Consider the following 17,650-nt stretch of genomic DNA (forward strand, 5'->3'; position numbering starts at 1 on the left):
GATGGTTGCCTGACCTATATGCACTTTCTTTATTTTTGTTTCTCTCCCATTTCTTTTGGGGTTGACAGTAGCCGATGATGAGAAGTGAGGAATCAGGCGAGTACCAGTCTGATACAATCCTCCCCTTGGTGTTGCTTCCGTGAGGCACTGTCAACCCTCCCTCCCCCTTTTTTTCACGTGTGGAAGATCGGGGATATATGTAGCCTGGTGGTGGAACCAGTAGACACACACACATATTGGTAATATTGCCAGACTCAAAATTGCAACGTGTGCATGATTGTTGATAGAAGGTATATAATTCCTCTACCACAAGAGTAAATTCATAGAGCCATAGAGCTGATCAGGAGCAGGTCATTGTTGTATTAGAGTAATTTGAGTGGGGGGCGGCCTGCTTCTTATCCCCCTAGGCTCCTGTTATTTGAGAGTGTTGAGTACAGCAGCCTAGCCGTGAGAGCCTTGAACACAAACTATTATACATAGAAGGAACACATTGTCTAGAGGTTTAAGTTCCCGTGACTTTGTTGTATTGTATTTTATATTGACTGTCTTAGCGAACACTGACAAACGGGTACCTTGAGTATCATGGCAAATTTCTGCCTGGCCTTCACGGAAGACCACATAGCTAACATCTTAGCAGGACCATCTTTATTACCAGACACCCCATTGGGTAGCACTAACACCGCTAGGGATGAGTGGGAAAAACTGTCAACACTTAGGAAACGCCAAATTAGAATAGCGCTGCACGGAGCACTAATGACTGAATATCTCCGAGCAGGGGCAGCACCAGCCAGTTTATTGGTGAGGCTAGAACCAAAGATTTTCCTGGAGGATAAGCAGTTCCGGGTGGACTGGAGCTATATAGCCAACAAGTGCACCCGGGACTGGCTTATTTTAATCATCAACACTGCCAAACGCCTTAGTGAGGAGTTGCTCACCGAAATATTGGATATGGAAACCACCATAAAAAACGACACCACCATACTTGATGCAAAAGAACAACTAGCCAAGATCCAGACTGACTTGGGAGAGTACCAAACATACATGGTGAATCAGAAAATAAAAGGCCTAAAACGCAACCTGGATAGGTTTAGTCATGAATGGGCTTTCCCATATACTGAGGACGAATATTATCAGCAGACCAAAGCCCAAACTCAAGCACCTCACCGTGGACGGGGAGGTAGACAGCAGGCAAGGAGAACTCCACACAACTGGGCGTTTGAAAATACAAGCAGCGAAGAAGATGATTTGGACATGCAAGCCCCACAGGGCAATGCCCGAGTGAGATTCCAACCCCAGGGCACCTCTGACCAGGACCTAGGAGCCCTATTTAGAGCTTTTTTAGGGCAGCATCAATCCAACCAGAGGGGGGCCAACACGAGAGGCAGAGGCAGAGGACGGGCCAGACATATAACCAACACAAACCAACAAACCTACTCTCCAAGGATCACCCGCAGCAGGGGCCGAACGCCAATATAACTCCTCTAGAGAATATAGTGGTAAATCTATCAGATTATCCACTGACACCAAATGAAAACGCTGTGTTGAATAAAGGCCTCGGCTTCGTTCCCACCCCCAAGCATGACAGTTTCCAATTACGAGGTGAACTCAGTGGAGTAATGAGAAAAATCAAATTACGTAAGTTCTTTGAGGGAAAAGATAATACCTCTACCAATACAGGTTTTTCCACAGACCTAAGGCGACCTTCAAACTTTACACCTTTGAATCAGCAAGCGGGCCCGAGGTAATATGTTTTGAGCAAAAAGTCCTACAGGACATTGCGGACTTGGAGAAACAACAACATCTCAACAAACCCAGTAATATGTCAAAAACTGACTGGATGGCAGTCAAATCGTTGCAAGATAATGATCTTATCACCATCAAACTGGCCGATAAGGGCGGGGCAGTGGTGGTAATGAATACTTCTGATTACGAGCCCGTGTGCAACAGACTTCTAGGAGTCAGGGAACATTACCAACCTCTGGCTAGAGACCCCACACCTGACCTACAAACCACTATACAGACCATGGTGGCAGCTGCCCGAGAAAAGAAGTGGATCACAGCAAAAGAGGCTGATTTCTTGATCAATCCATCCCCCAGAATACCAGCGTTTTATATTGTGCCTAAAATTGACAAGCCACAACGTCCACCGCCGGGAAGGCCGATAGTCTCTGGTATAAACTCCATACTTGAGCCGCTTTCCCAGTTTGCGGATTTTTTTCTGCGTGAATGTGTTATTACACAACCTTCATACGTGCAAGACACCACAGACGTTTTGAGACACCTCCAAACGGTCACATACAATCCTGAAGAAAATCTACTGGTGACGATTGACATCGAGTCACTCTATACTAGCATACCCCAGGAGGCGACGCTGGTGGCAGCAGCCCGCTCCCTGGGGGAGCTAGAATGGTTTTATGACACAGCACAGACTCTAGTACTGCAGTGCATTGAATTAGCCTTGACCCGCAATTTCTTTGCACACAAACAACAACTGTTTTTGCAGACCTCAGGGACTTCGATGGGGGCAACTTTTGCCCCCAGCTTGGCATGTATCTATGTCGGCCAATTCGAAGCCAACCATATCTACCATGCAACCAATCTCTTCCAGGGGAACATTGTCCTCTGGAAGAGATACATAGATGACATTCTGTGCATCTGGAGGGGAACTCCTGAGACATTGGACTGTTTCCTGGCATGGCTCAATACACTGGATAGATGTCTCAGGTTTACTTGGAATGTGGACCGATATAAAGCCACCTACCTGGACTTGGACATCAGTGCTACAGCCAACAAACTGGTAACATCAGTACATCAAAAACCCACAGACAAGAACTCATTGCTACATTATAAATCATTTCTCGCAAGGGCTCTGCGAGACAACCTCCCGGTGGGACAATTCATGAGGTACCGGAGAAACTGCACCACTACCAACAGCATCATGGAACAATCTGAAGAACTGGCTGACAAACTCATTGCTAGAGCATACCCCCGGAAAATGGTAAAGCAGGCCAAGAAACGAGCACTAAATACTCCAAGAGAGGCTTTACTCGAGCGACAACCGAAGGAAACTGAAGACTGTATCCCAGTGATAACTACCTTTGGACCACATTCCACTAAAATCCGCCAAATAGTGAGGAAACACTGGCACATCTTGAGCACTAACTCTATGCGAATGCCACCTCCTAGGTTCGCCTTCAAGCGATCCTCCAGTCTGAAGGACCGTTTGGTCCACACACGACCGCGAGTTAAGCTGCCCCGCTCTAACCTTCCGTCTGGCCATCATCCATGTGGAGAATGTACCATCTGTCCCCTGACTATGAAAACTAATTTTATCACTAGGACCAATGGAAGTACATGGCACCTAAACAGTTTTAGTAACTGTAACACGTGTAACGTGATATACAGACTAACCTGTCCATGTGGATTGCATTATATAGGGCTAACCACCAGAAAAATTAAGGTGAGAATTCAGGAACACCTCAGCACTCTAAAAACAGCCAAACTCTCAACCAAATTGGTACAACATTTCAACAGCCTGAAACACAAACCCAGGGATCTCCGCTGGGTCGTGATAGAGAGAGTGCAAGGAGATGTACACAATATGAGCAATAGACTACTAAAGAAAGAGGCACGATGGATCTACGAAGAGTTAACAGCTGACCAAGGCCTCAATGACATTATTGAGTGGAACAAGGTCTCAATGACCTAGAGTGCAACCCTGATGAGATAACACATGGATCGAGCAGCTTTGTACTGAGATTAGTGCACACCATGAAGTTTGAACATTGTAATCTGCACTAATCATAGGGGACCCTAGTCAAGGTATCACGTTACCTGTTTTTAAACTCATTCAATTTTCACTGCAAACAAAAATGTTTGTGGGCTGGTGGTAATAGGACAATATTAATTTTCCTAACTATATCTGAGGGTCAGAGTCATCAATATACACTGGCCTCTGATGTAGATCCCCACAACATTACTTTATCAGGATCCTTCGTCCACCCATAACCAGACAGTGGCGATACACCCTTGAGGTAATTTGCCACTCCAAGATGGTGTCCGCTATTTATGTGAAGCAATATGTCATGTTGAGGTGTGGACGTTGACAATAGAAATACACCATCTCTCCTTACAACCTATGTGAGGGACGGAATTACTAATTCCTACTAGTCCCTGAGGTTCAGTCCCGCACTTCACCCCATTAGGAACATTTGCCCAATTGTATTTTACATTGGCGATAATGATATACCTTTTAAAGATACTGTCCCGTTCAAAGATGGCGCTCGCAATTGACGCGACGCGTAACGTCACGTTCGACACGTTGGTCCACGTGACCAGGAAACGGGCTTTGTAAACAGCCGGCCGGCACCGCTACGAGACACTAGGGGTGAGCAGAGACCACACCTGCACGCGTAAGCGGTAAGAAGTTGCCAAGCCAGGCTGTTAACAGATAGAGGGGAACCTCTCGGGTAATCACGAGCGGGGGCTGCAATTAAAGGGGGAAGGGGAACTGGTAAAACCATGTTTGCCCGCAAACTGACAGGCATATGCGAAGTGCGATGTATTACAATTATGCTCATCCCGCTTCTCGTTTTTGCCATAGATACCGACCTACTGGCGGTTCACAGCGTCCCACTACTGAGGCAGGGGACGGTACACGTCAAGCAGTCTTCCACGGGGGCCGGGTAGGCTTGCCACAGAAGGCCACCTGGTAAATCTATAATGCAGGAATTGGTCATTTGCCAGTGAGCACCGGGCTCGGTGCTACTCGCTGAGATATTTTAATGTACATATGTGTTTGTGTGTTGTGTTCCACCATCCGCTACAGGTACAATAAGGGAAGACTAAGAAAGGTGCATGTTAAACGCTGACCCACCAAGAAACCCTGAAGAAATCACTGAAACGTAAGGCAAAGTGATGAAACATGTCGGTTGACTTTTAACAGAGTGAGCTAACAGCACAGAATAAAGTCATGAGTTGCTAGTTAGCCTCACCCTTTTTATAGAGGTATATTTGTTTTTCACTAAATTGGGCACGGATATATCACATCGGGTTTCAGCCCACACAACACTTGATGGTTGCCTGACCTATATGCACTTTCTTTATTTTTGTTTCTCTCCCATTTCTTTTGGGGTTGACAGTAGCCGATGATGAGAAGTGAGGAATCAGGCGAGTACCAGTCTGATACAATCCTCCCCTTGGTGTTGCTTCCGTGAGGCACTGTCAACCCTCCCTCCCCCTTTTTTTCACGTGTGGAAGATCGGGGATATATGTAGCCTGGTGGTGGAACCAGTAGACACACACACATATTGGTAATATTGCCAGACTCAAAATTGCAACGGTGTGCATGATTGTTGATAGAAGGTATATAGTTCCTCTACCACAAGAGTAAATTCATAGAGCCATAGAGCTGATCAGGAGCAGGTCATTGTTGTATGAGAGTAATTTGAGTGGGGGGCGGCCTGCTTCTTATCCCCCTAGGCTCCTGTTATTTGAGAATTACAAAAATAGTGCAAAATATGCAGTATTATAATCAAAGTAGCGCTTAAGGTACTCTTCGTACGTTGCGCCGTTCAAACAAATTCAAATGGAGAAAAATCTCCTCATTACCTGCCTATATAAATTGCAATTTATATATTACATACATACAAATACAAATATTGGCCAATCATTCAAATCAAAAGCCACAGTCAGTGTTACTAAACTACCTTATTATTCCAAGGCATCAAAAACCAACAGCAAGTGCGCAGAACGACTCTTACCAATCAAATGGTGTCCAGGTTCCAACTGCCAAGTTCTCAAATCGACCAAATGGTCACTGCATGGCGAATCAACAGAAGAGATCTCAGTCGAGGAGCGGCACCACCTGGATGGTCCGATCAGAAAGAAAGGAAAAACGCCGTGGTTGCCAAGACTCGGGTCTCCTCAGGCAGCGATCGCGTCCAAAGCGAGATTCCAATACTTCGTTTCAACGAGTCCTTCGGGCATCCGAGTCGCTAATGAGCCCCGCGTTGGAAGCGCCAATTTGTGGTGAATGGCCTCAGCAAGGCCTACCAGTGGTAGGGGTTCTCCCTTCTCTGCACAGAGTCCTCAGACCATAGAATAGAAGTTGGCACAGAAACTGGAATAGAAAATACAAGATTTATTAAACCTCATGAGGTGGAACTACATTCACACAGCAGCCTTCGGTAATGTATGAAGTAGCACACTGAATGGAAGGAGCTTGGTCCTTTTATACCCACACAGGGGCTCAAATGAAGGCGGTAGAAGTACAAAATGCTGGTTTTAGGTACATATAAGGTCATACAAAAAATGCACAGTCAACAAGTGGGAGGAGCTAACAGTGGCTGTTTTCGGCAAACACATCCTGACAGTTACATTCCAGTGGCAGCTGAAAAGACAGCTGCAAGCTCAACTGAGCATGTGCGAAGGTGGAAGATGCTAAATATATCTCGTCTCTAGGCAGATTTCAAGAGCAGTTAACAGAAAGGTAGGACAGAGCAGATGGTAGCACATGGCAAACAAAATGGCTGACAGAAATACAAAATGGATTCCACAAAACAAACAAGATAGTCTCTAAATACAGGATGGCTTCTGCTAATGCTAACCTAATCGCTGCCAAATTACAACACAGCCCTCACCCAGATGAGCGTCCCTCTTGCAAAAGCTGAGTACGTGGTATGGAATACCTGTCCCCTCCAGCGGCGTTGTAGGGCTGCTCCTTAAGTTTGTGTCAGATGGGTTTCCTTTCATAGCGCAATTTGCACTCCCTTTCTTATCAGGTAGGCATGTGTTTTGTGCCGTCTAACCATAGTGTGCATCCCTCTTACATTCCAAGTCATGCATTTGATACCTACGGGGAACCCATTCTAGAATCGCCAGGTTCTGTCTGTGAGTCTCTCTCTTATAGCGACATGCCTGATCCCTATCCAACTGTTCCCAGCAATAATATTGCCCCAAGTCCCACTCCCCAGGACAGGCTCATGTGAACAGTCCCCATCCAAACAGAAGTAATCAACCAAGAAATCTTAAAAGCGATGGTGCATGCTCCGCTTTCTATGGACCCAGAACCCCCCCGGCTCCCCCTTCCCCACATTAGGAATCCTCAGCAAACCCTCACAATACAAACGTGCCCCCTTGTGGTAAACGCCTTCGGCCTCTAAGGCCAAGGGCCAGCATTATGCAATAAACCATCCCCTGTGCCCCCATTCTGTAGTCCAACCAGCCGAAGATACCATCCGCCGTTTGTGGAGTAACTACTGGTAGGTCATTGTCCGAGAGCCCCTGTACACTACTCGATCTTGAGCTCTACGATCTGCTGTGCTCCGGATCTGTGGCATTGCTGGTTGGGCTAGCATCCCCCTGGCTAATGTCCGCCACCGCCTTCAATGCTCTATCGCGTTCCTGGCACCGCCCAGCAGGTGAGGGGTTCCCCCGAAGCGGCGAAGAGCAGCTCCACACTGGTCGTGGCGAGAACCCATGGGGAGAGCATGGCTTGTTGCCGCGTCTAGTTTGCCGCCAGTCCCAAGCATCCCATGGGGTGAGAAAGAAGTGAGTCTCCATGTCAGCCGACACCCGGAGTCGGGCCGGGAACAACATAGCATAGGGGCGATGAAGCTGGCGCAATTTCCGTTTTACTGCCAAAAAGGAAGACCTCTGCCGTTGAACCTCTCTAGTATAATCCGGGAAGATCATCACCCTTCTGTTCCCTATCTGCAGGTTCGACTTCTCCCGGGCTCGCTGCAATAGGAAATCTCGATCACGGTAATGTAGAACCCGCACCACCATTGGACAGGGTGGGGCACCAGGTTTTGGTGGTCTAGCCGGCACTCTGTGGGCACGCTCAAGAGCATAGAAGGGGGAGAGGCCCTCCAGGGCCACCTCTGTTTTTAGCCACCTCTCAAAGTACTGGACAGCGTCGGACCCCTCCTCCCGCTCCGGCACGCCCACGATTCGCAGGTTATTCCGTCGGGAGTGCCCTTCACTCTCCTCTGCTCTCACCTCCAGCAGTTTGATCCTGGTTTCCACTGCCTGCAGGGCATCTTGCAGATTGGAGACCATGTCTGGAATGTCCTTTATTGTAGTTTCAGTAGTTGCCACTCTGTCCTTTAGTTTGCAGTGCTCATCTTTCAGCAGGGCGAGATCTGTCCCTATTGCATCCATCTTTGATTCCAGGTCCTCCCACGAGGAGGTGATGGCCTGCATCATGTCCGCCAAGGTGAAGCCTCCGGTTGGGCCTTCCGCTCGCCTCTCAGACGCACTCTCCTCTTCATCAGTGGGATGCCCCGGGTCGTCCATCAGCAGGAACTCGTACCGCTTTTTACTGGATATTCTGCCCATTCTGCAGTTTGCCAGTGAAGAGGTCTACTTGGTGCAAGGGCCTTGCAATCCTCTGGCGTGTAAGCACTGGTTTGTTTGAGCGCATTCCAACAGGTCGGGTCTCCAGTCTTCGTTGGGGTCCCCAAAAAGCTCAGGCGTGACACCGTCCAGTAGCCAGAAAAGAAGTCTCCTGGGCGAGGCTTCTATGGGCGCCCCTGGGAGTCGCTGCAGGATGGCGGGGTGAGCCAACTAGGGGCAGCTGGTGGACACCACGTAGGGGGATCACAAGAAGGCTCGTCTTGGGCACAGCAACCAGAGCCAGCCCTGTACAATTACCATCAGGTTCAGGGCATGTGCCATCAAGGCTCTACTCCGGGGCATACGGACGCAGATCAGCAGTGCCCTCACAGTGCCTGTGGTGCCACTCAGGCGTGCGGTCATGCTCTCCTCCACCCTGTCGGGTCACAGTTTCTCAGGCCAACACCAGGACTCCCAGTTCACCCTCAGGTCCAGCCAGCAATGCAGCCGCTTCTCGTGTAGGCCAAGGAGCGCTGGCTTTCAATGAGTCCATGTTGGGGGAACAGTTGCAACAGTCAACAATCTCACACCGCCATTTTGTGATCACGCAGTCTCCTCTGGCTTTTTGAAGGGCGCGCTGCAGCGCTCACCTGTATTCGACTGCATCTGCAGTGCAGCAGTCAACTGCCCCGTGTTAGCACCTTTGAAGTCCTCTGTGCCCCCATCTTAAAGTCGTGCTACACACAATAGGGTTACACCCAAAATAGTCACTGGGACCTGGGTAATTATTGATATGGACAGAGGGGTCCCGGACTTTAGAGAATGATTAATATACAGTAAAAGAGAATAGAATGAAAAGAAATTTAGAAGAAACAAACAAATGAGGTTACGATGTTATAATTCACAAAGTACCTATATCAACCACTTTATGGTTACGCAATTTTCTTTGAAGTTATTTATGCTTCATAAAATTATTTGTGCCCACAAGGAGAGGGGGGGAAAAGTGCTGTGAAGGAATTAGGTGAACAGGAGTGAAATGCATAAACAGTAATCAATTATACATCATTGATCAATAGTTTAAATACATTCTAAACAGGTCTCCCAAATTCGGAGCCATAACCGGAATTAAATCACAATTTTTTGAAAAACAATATCTCCTCATTTAGGCTGTATGAATCCAGATTAACCATGGGAGTAAGAATATGGAATAAAGTCTATGTTTCGACCCTAGCAAGGTGTAGGGTAGTTGGCCCTTACAGAGCGGGTCTTCATCAGGACAGGGGGGCAGTGGGCAAGCCTCCTAGGGTAAAAAATGAAGAGAAACTCAGAAGGGTACAGATTACCCAGTTACCTAAGCGTGGTTGATGCTTGGTCATTACATTAGGAAAACACTGTTAAAAAGGACTACATTGATCATTGCCGTATTAACTTGGGAGAGGAGGACCGATAGAGTTGCCATCAGGTTGGGTCAATATCGCCTCAAGAAAATTCTGAATGTGAAAAAGACCATGGGTTAGGACAACCCTTGCCGATAAAGCAGCAGATTGACTACACAAAGTGGGTAAAACGCGTGAAAAATTTACCTCAGGTCCCGGTATAGACGTCGGGATAGGTGTCTACAGATCGTATCTGGGGAAAACAAGTAAAAAGCGCGTCCTCATAAGTATGTGATCGTACGAGGTATTGGTTCATGCCATACTACTGGATTCTGCAATGTATTCCAAAGGGCTTACCTTGTAAGACACATTTTCGCATGAGCGAGGTCTCGAGGTAGTCAATGGAAGCGGCTCTCGTAACCAGGAAGTGAGAGTCAGGGGCGTGGCTACGTTTATATAGCGGGTTGCTCAAACTAAGAAAGGACTACCCTCGTCGTCGCCAGGAAACCAAAGGACGCTACGTCGTCAGAAAGAGCGTAAGGATTTGTTTACCGATAATGGAATGGATTCAGGTTGTAAAAAGAAAAAGATTTGGGACCTAGTCCTCACATAGTGGGTAAGCAGTCTTGGTGTACCTAACCAACATGTTGGTAAAACCAAATTAACCTTATCCGCCGATCATACTTAACCATCATCTTAAATGACATCATATAGGTGCATGTACCTGCCATTCAAGGTGGTAAAAATGCAAATTTCATTATTACACAGAATAGTTATTAATATGTCCAAAGTAAGTAGTAGGTATCAGAAAGGAAGAGAAATCAAGGTGATATTTTTAGAGGGTAGCTAGTTGTGCAAAACTGCTCTCAGACTCGTTCAGACCAGTGTGCACTGAATCAAAAAATTGCATCCATTTCAGTTCTCTAACGTTAAGGATAGGGGCGATGTTGCCTTCCCTGGGGCCAAGTTTGACTTGTTCAAGTACAATCCATTTTAGAGGTTCTGGAAGATGGTTTTCTTTCATGCAATGTTCAACTAACGGAGCACCAGCCACTTTACACCTCACCCTCACTACGATGTTGTAAGAAACGCATTTTGATGCGTTGTTGTGTCTGACCGACATAGATTAGGTCACATGGGCAAGTTATGCAGTAGATAACATCGTCCGTGTTACAGTTGGTGTGTGATTTCAATTTTACGCGGTGATGTTTGAAGATGAACTCCTTGGTTTGGATAGTGGACGGACACGCCTTACATCTTCCACACTTGAAATGCCCCAGAATTGGAGGGAGGTTCCAAAGGGAAGTGATAGTAGATGTTGGTGTACTACCCAGAAGTGAGCATACCACATAGTCACGTATATTTTTGGCTTTCTTGAAGGAATGTAAAGGTGGGCAGTGACATCCCACATCTTCCGATATCATCGGCCAGTGTTTGTTCACAGCTTTCTTAATCTTGTTGCTCTTCGTGGAGAAGGTAGTTACGCATATTAGCCTTTGGTCTTGATTATTGATGCGTTCGTGAGGTTGTAGTAGTGTTTCTCAGGGATTGAACCATGCTCTCTTGCGACCCTTCTTTGTTAGTCTTTTTGGGTATCCACGTTCAATAAGGCGGTCCATCAGGTCCTCTGACTGTACCATGTAGTTTCCTTTTTGCTGCAATTTCGTCTAATTCTTAAAAATTGTCCGGAGGGCAAGTTGTCCCTAAGGCTCCTCGGGTGATGGCTTGAATATTGAAGTAGCGAATTGCGTTCAGCAGGTTTTCTGCAGAGGTTCGTATGCAAGGCCCCATCCTCAGCGATGATGGAAAGGTCTAGGAAGTCAATTTTATTTTTATCAAATTGAATTGTGAATTGGATGTCCTGGGATTTGTTATTGAGCCACTTGAAGAAATTGTTGATATCAATATCCGTGCCAGCCCAAACAAGAAGGATATCATCTATGTACCGCATCCATAGTCGTATGTTCGACTTGAAAGGATTTGAATCATTGAGAATAAAGGTGGTTTCAAAGGTGGACATGAATATTATTGCTAAGTCGGGGGCATAGGCAGCTCCCATTGCAACTCCTTTTGTTTGTAGGTAAAAACAGTTCTGGAAAACGAAGAAATTTCGCATCATCGCGATTTTCAACAGTAAGATGATGAATGCAGTGGAAACATGTACTGGCGCCTCATGTCTATCCAATGCCAGAGTGGCCACAACCAGTGCTTCCTGTTGGGGGATACTCGTGTAGAGTGACACGATGTCACAGGTGACCAAGAGTTCTTTGTTGGGATCAAAGGGGCGGTTGTCCACTATATTGATAGTATGAGTGGTGTCATGCAGATACGTTTCAGTTTGTTCAGCCAGTGGCTTCAGAAAAAAATCTATATATCTGCATAGCGGTTCCAATATTGAGCCACATACTGAAACTATAGGTCACCCTGGAGGGTTCTGTAAACTCTTGTGAACTTTGGGCAAAGTGTAGATGGTTGGTATGCGTGGATTCTTTTGGTTTAAGTACTGATACTCTTGTTCCGACAGGAAACCTTGTTCCACACCATCCTTGGTTACTCTGTGTATTTCAGCTGCTAGATCCTTGGAGGGGTCCCCAGGTAGTTTTTTTATAGCTGATCCCATCATCTAGCTGTCTCATGATCTCTTCTTTGTAGTTCCTGACATCCTGGATAACAATGGCGCCGCCTTTATCCGCCGGCTTGACTATGATATTGGTATTGTCCTTGAGAGATGACAGGGCAAGTCGCTCAGCTTTGCTGATATTGTACTTCGTGTATTTTTTCTCCTTTAAGATTTTTTTCACATCTTGTAGGACCAAACTTTCATAAGCCAACATTCTGTTGGTCATGGCATAGGTGGGAGGCACAAAAGTTGACGGTGTTCGTAGGCCGGTCGGTGTCCCCACTTTTGTTAATTGTTTGTCTTTAAAGAAATATTTCAGTGGGATCTTACGGAAAAAATTGTGCAATTCTGCAATGGTAGTGAAGACATTTGGTAAGGAGGTTGGTACAAAGGATAAACCACGACTGAGTACTCTGATTTCTACATCATTGAGGCTGTGCGATGAGATGTTGATTACAGGGTTGTTGGCCAGTCTTACCACCTGTAGTTCTTCCGGCGGGTGGATCTCTCTCCATGTGCTTCCTGGGGGAAGTGAACTTATTTGGTGCCTCTCCCTCTTCCGTTGTCCCAGGTTGCTTCCACATTCTGTTGGCCCCTGCCAGTGCCCTTGTTCCAGATGTTCCCTCTCCCTCGTGGTGGTCTCCATCCTCCCCGTCCTAAAAAAGATGGAGGGTATGCTGGGCTGTATGAGTCTTGGTATCCGCAGCTTCCACTTGGGCCGGCTTGTTCGGAATCCTCTCCGGAGCTGTAGGATGAGTCAGAGAAAGTAGAATAATTCTGTCTGCCTCTGAAACCACCTCGTCCACGGTTGGTGAAACGTCCCTGGGGGTCTTGTCGGTAGTAGTCCTCCTGTAGGTAGGGGTACGTCTTCTTTTTGTCGTAGAGTCGCACGTCACGGGCGAGCTTTTCCAATTTTTTCTTGATAGGGACGGTTTCAAAGTCTTGGAGTGTCGCAACCAATTTTGTTAGGGCTTCTTTGGAGTTGGTGAGTGTTATTTCACCAGCAATTTCAGCCTTCAAATCGGATATCTGTTTAGTGAGAGCTTGAACTTGCTCTGCCGCCGTCTCTATTCCCAACACCATCCAGTGTCTGGAACAGTTGTTAGCAGCACAGCTAAATCCTTCCCTAAATTTAGGGATGTCCACAAAGATCGCTGGTTCCACCTTAACTTGTAATCCAGATGAAATAATGTTAGACTGCAAACACTGTGCTAGAAAATGTCCATGTAGTTTGGTTCTGATAAGCTTCTCTAAACGTTCAAGTTTACTGATCTTATCATTTAAAGAAAAATCAATGGGCGGTATATTCGGTGATAAAAAGTTGTTGGCAGGATCATGCAGGAGTTGTTGTATGTAGTCCTCAGTGTAAGTGAGAATGTCCTTGTCTACCATTATGTGTTAGCTAAGGGATAGCCAAAATATTTAGAGTGAATACGTAGAAGGAAAAGAACCTCGCAAGCAGCGCTTGCACGAAGTATGCTACACACAACAGGGTTAGACCTAAAATAGTCACTGGGACCTGGGTAATTATTGATATGGACAGAGGGGTCCCGGACTTTAGAGAGTGATTAATATACAGTAAAAGAGCATAGAATGAAAAGAAATTTAGAAGAAACAAACAAATGAGGTTACAATGTTATAATTCACAAAGTACCTATATCAACCACTTTATGGTTACGCAATTTTCTTTGAAGTTATTTATGCTTCATAAAATTATTTGTGCCCACATGGGGAGGGGGGGAAAAGTGCTGTGAAGGAATTAAGTTAACAGGAGTGAAATGCATAAACAGTAATCAATTATACATCATTGATCAATAGTTTAAATACATTCTAAACAGGTCTCCCAAATTCGGAGCCATAACCGGAATTAAATCACAATTTTTTGAAAAACAATATCTCCTCATTTAGGCTGTACGAATCCCGATTAACCATGGGAGTAAGAATATGGAATAAAGTCTACGTTTCGACCCTAGCTAGGTGTAGGGTAGTTGGCCCTTACAGAGCGGGTCTTCATCAGGACAGGGGGGCAGTGGGCAAGCCTCCTAGGGTAAAAAATGAAGAGAAACTCAGAAGGGTACAGATTACCCAGTTACCTAAGCGTGGTTGACGCTTGGTCATTACATTAGGAAAACACTGTTAAAAAGGACTACATTGATCATTGCCGTATTACCTTGGGAGAGGAGGACCGATAGAGTTGCCATCAGGTTGGGTCAATATCGCCTCAAGAAAATTCTGAATGTGAAAAAGACCATGGGTTAGGACAACCCTTGCCGATAAAGCAGCAGATTGACTACACAAAGTGGGTAAAACGCGTGAAAAATTTACCTCAGGTCCCGGTACAGACGTCGGGATAGGTGTCTACAGATCGTATCTGGGGAAAACAAGTAAAAAGCGCGTCCTCATAAGTATGTGATCGTACGAGGTATTGGATCATGCCATATTACTGGATTCTGCAATGTATTCCAAAGGGCTTATCTTGTAAGACACAGTTTCGCATGAGCGAGGTCTCGAGGCAGTCAATGGAAGCGGCTCTCGTAACCAGGAAGTGAGAGTCAGGGGCGTGGCTACGTTTATATAGCGGGTTGCTGAAACTAAGAAAGGACTACCCTTGTCGTCGCCAGGAAACCAAAGGACGCTACGTCATCAGAAAGAGCGTAAGGATTTGTTTACTGATAATGGAATGGATTCAGGTTGTAAAAAGTAAAAGATTTGGGACCTAGTCCTCACATAGTGGGTAAGCAGTCTTGGTGTACCTAACTGACATGTTGGTAAAACCAAATTAACCTTATCTGCCGATCATACTTAACCATCATCTTAAATGACATCACATAGGTGCATGTACCTGCCATTCAAGGTGGTAAAAATGCAAATTTAATTATTACACATAATAGTTATTAATACGTCCAAAGTAAGTAGTAGGTATCAGAAAGGAAGAGAAATCAAGGTAATATTTTTAGAGGGTAGCTAGTTGTGCAAAACTGCTCTCAGACTCGTTCAGACCAGTGTGCACTGAATCAAAAAATTGCATCCATTTCAGTTCTCTAACGTTAAGGATAGGGGCGATGTTGCCTCCCCTGGGGCCAAGTTTGACTTGTTCAAGTACAATCCATTTTAGTGTTTCTGGAAGATGGTTTTCTTTCATGCAATGTTCAACTAACGGTGCACCAGCCACTTTACACCTCACCCGGCTACAATGTTGTAAGAAACGCATTTTGATGCATTGTTGTGTCTGACCGACATAGATTAGGTCACATGGGCAAGTTATGCAGTAGATAACATCGTCCGTGTTACAGTTGGTGTGTGATTTCAATTTTACACGGTGGTGTTTGAAGATGAACTCCTTGGTTTGGATAGTGGATGGACACGCCTTACAGCTTCCACACTTGAAATGCCCCAGAATTGGAGGGAGGTTCCAAAAGGAAGTGATAGTAGATGTTGGTGTACTATCCAGAAGTGAGCATACCACATAGTCACGTATATTTTTGGCTTTCTTGAAGGAATGTAAAGGTGGGCAGTGACATCCCACATCTTCCGATATCATCAGCCAGTGTTTGTTCACAGTTTTTTTAATCTTGTTACTCTTCGTGGAGAAGGTAGTTACGCATATTAGCCTTTGGTCTTGATTATTGAGGCGTTCGTGAGGTTGTAGTAGTGTCTCTCGGGGATTGAACCACGCTCTCTTGCGAGCCTTCTTTGTTAGTCTTTTTGGGTATCCACGTTCAATAAGGCGGTCCATCAGGTCCTCTGACTGCACCATGTAGTCTTCCTTTTTGCTGCAGTCCAGCTCAGCAGCAGGATCTTCCACGACAATTTGCGGCTGCCATTTTACCCCTCAGCCATGTCAGGACGCTTCCAGGGGGTAAGTCGCCGCTTTCTCTGCTTTCCGCAGCTCCAACTCAGGTAGGTCAGGCCAGGTATTCTGCCACGTTTTCCCATAGCAGAGGTTGCTTTTTAGGCACAGGATCGCTTGTGACGAAGTGGAGCCGCGGAGGAGCTCTGAGGTCCGCTGCCTTCTACATCGGAATCAAGCCATGCCCCACCTACATCATGTAACTTATAAGCAGGCCCCCAGGCCACAGTGCAAGCAATGACTTTGAGGTCAGCTTGGAGTGGTGAGACCAAGTCGGTGATGTGAAGGGAGGTGGTGAGGTGCCCTTAGGTCACAGTGCAAGCAGCGGCTCAGTGACGGCATGAGGCGGCGACATTGGAGAGACCAGGGTTGCAGGGCAAAGCAAGGCAAGGCTCTTGGCAGGGCCTTAAAGTCACGGAGCAGGCAGCGGTGTAGTTGATGGGATCTTAGTGGTTTCTCTTCTGTTGCAGCACAAAACACACAGTTTCCAGTGCTGTTGACAGATGAACTCGAAGTCTTTGATGTTCCTGATACTTCAAAAAGGAGAAAGCTCTACTTCAAGCCCTTGGAGAAACTCAGGCAATAATATGTCAGAAAGCTCAGCCCAGTCCTTTCACTCACCAAGACAGAAGCAGCAATTGCAGGTCAACCCCGCAATCCAACACACAGCAAAGGGGCACTTCTCCTCCTGACTTCCAGCTCTTCTTCTTGGTAGGTCCCTTAGTCCAAAAGAGTTCTAAAGTTCTAAAGTTCTAAAGTTCTGGGTTCAGGGCCCCAATATCTATACTACTTTTCTCTTTGAAGTCTTTGGCAAAATGTTCCTCTTGCTCAGTAAAAACTAGTTCGGTCCTCCCTGGTCCAGCCACACTACAGGAGGTGGAGACTTCATTGTGCAGAGCAGCCACAGCCTATTCAGGTGTCAGTGACAACTCCTCCCACCACTCTATCCCAGGATGACCCATCAGCATAATCAGGGCACATCTCCACTCCCTTTGTGTGAGTGTCTAGCGTAAAGGCACAAACAGTCCCTGTCAGTCTAAAACCAGACAGTGAGTCCACAACCAGGCAGAGGCACACAGGATGGTTAAGCGAGAAAATGCCCACTTTCTAAAAGTGTATTTCCAAACCCACAATTTAAAAACCACCTTTACTAAAAGATGTGTTATGAAATTCTGAGCTCAGAGAACACAAACAGTGCTGCAGGCTCACTAGTAGCATTTGATTTACAGGTTCAGGGCACGTGCAGTACACTTTACTAGGGACATACCAGTAAATCAAATATGCCAATCATGGAAAACCAATCAGAACACACTTTACAGTAGGAGCATTTGTACTTTAGCACTGAATATTACTGAGAACGTGTGCAGACACAATAAATCAGCGAAACAAAGTCCATTATACCATCAAAAATAGGAGGTCAGAAAGCAAAAAGACAAGGGAAACACGCCAAAAGATGACAGGCCTAAC

Source organism: Lissotriton vulgaris, chromosome 8, assembly GCF_964263255.1.
Source record: "Lissotriton vulgaris chromosome 8, aLisVul1.2, whole genome shotgun sequence".
NCBI lineage: Eukaryota > Metazoa > Chordata > Amphibia > Caudata > Salamandridae > Lissotriton > Lissotriton vulgaris.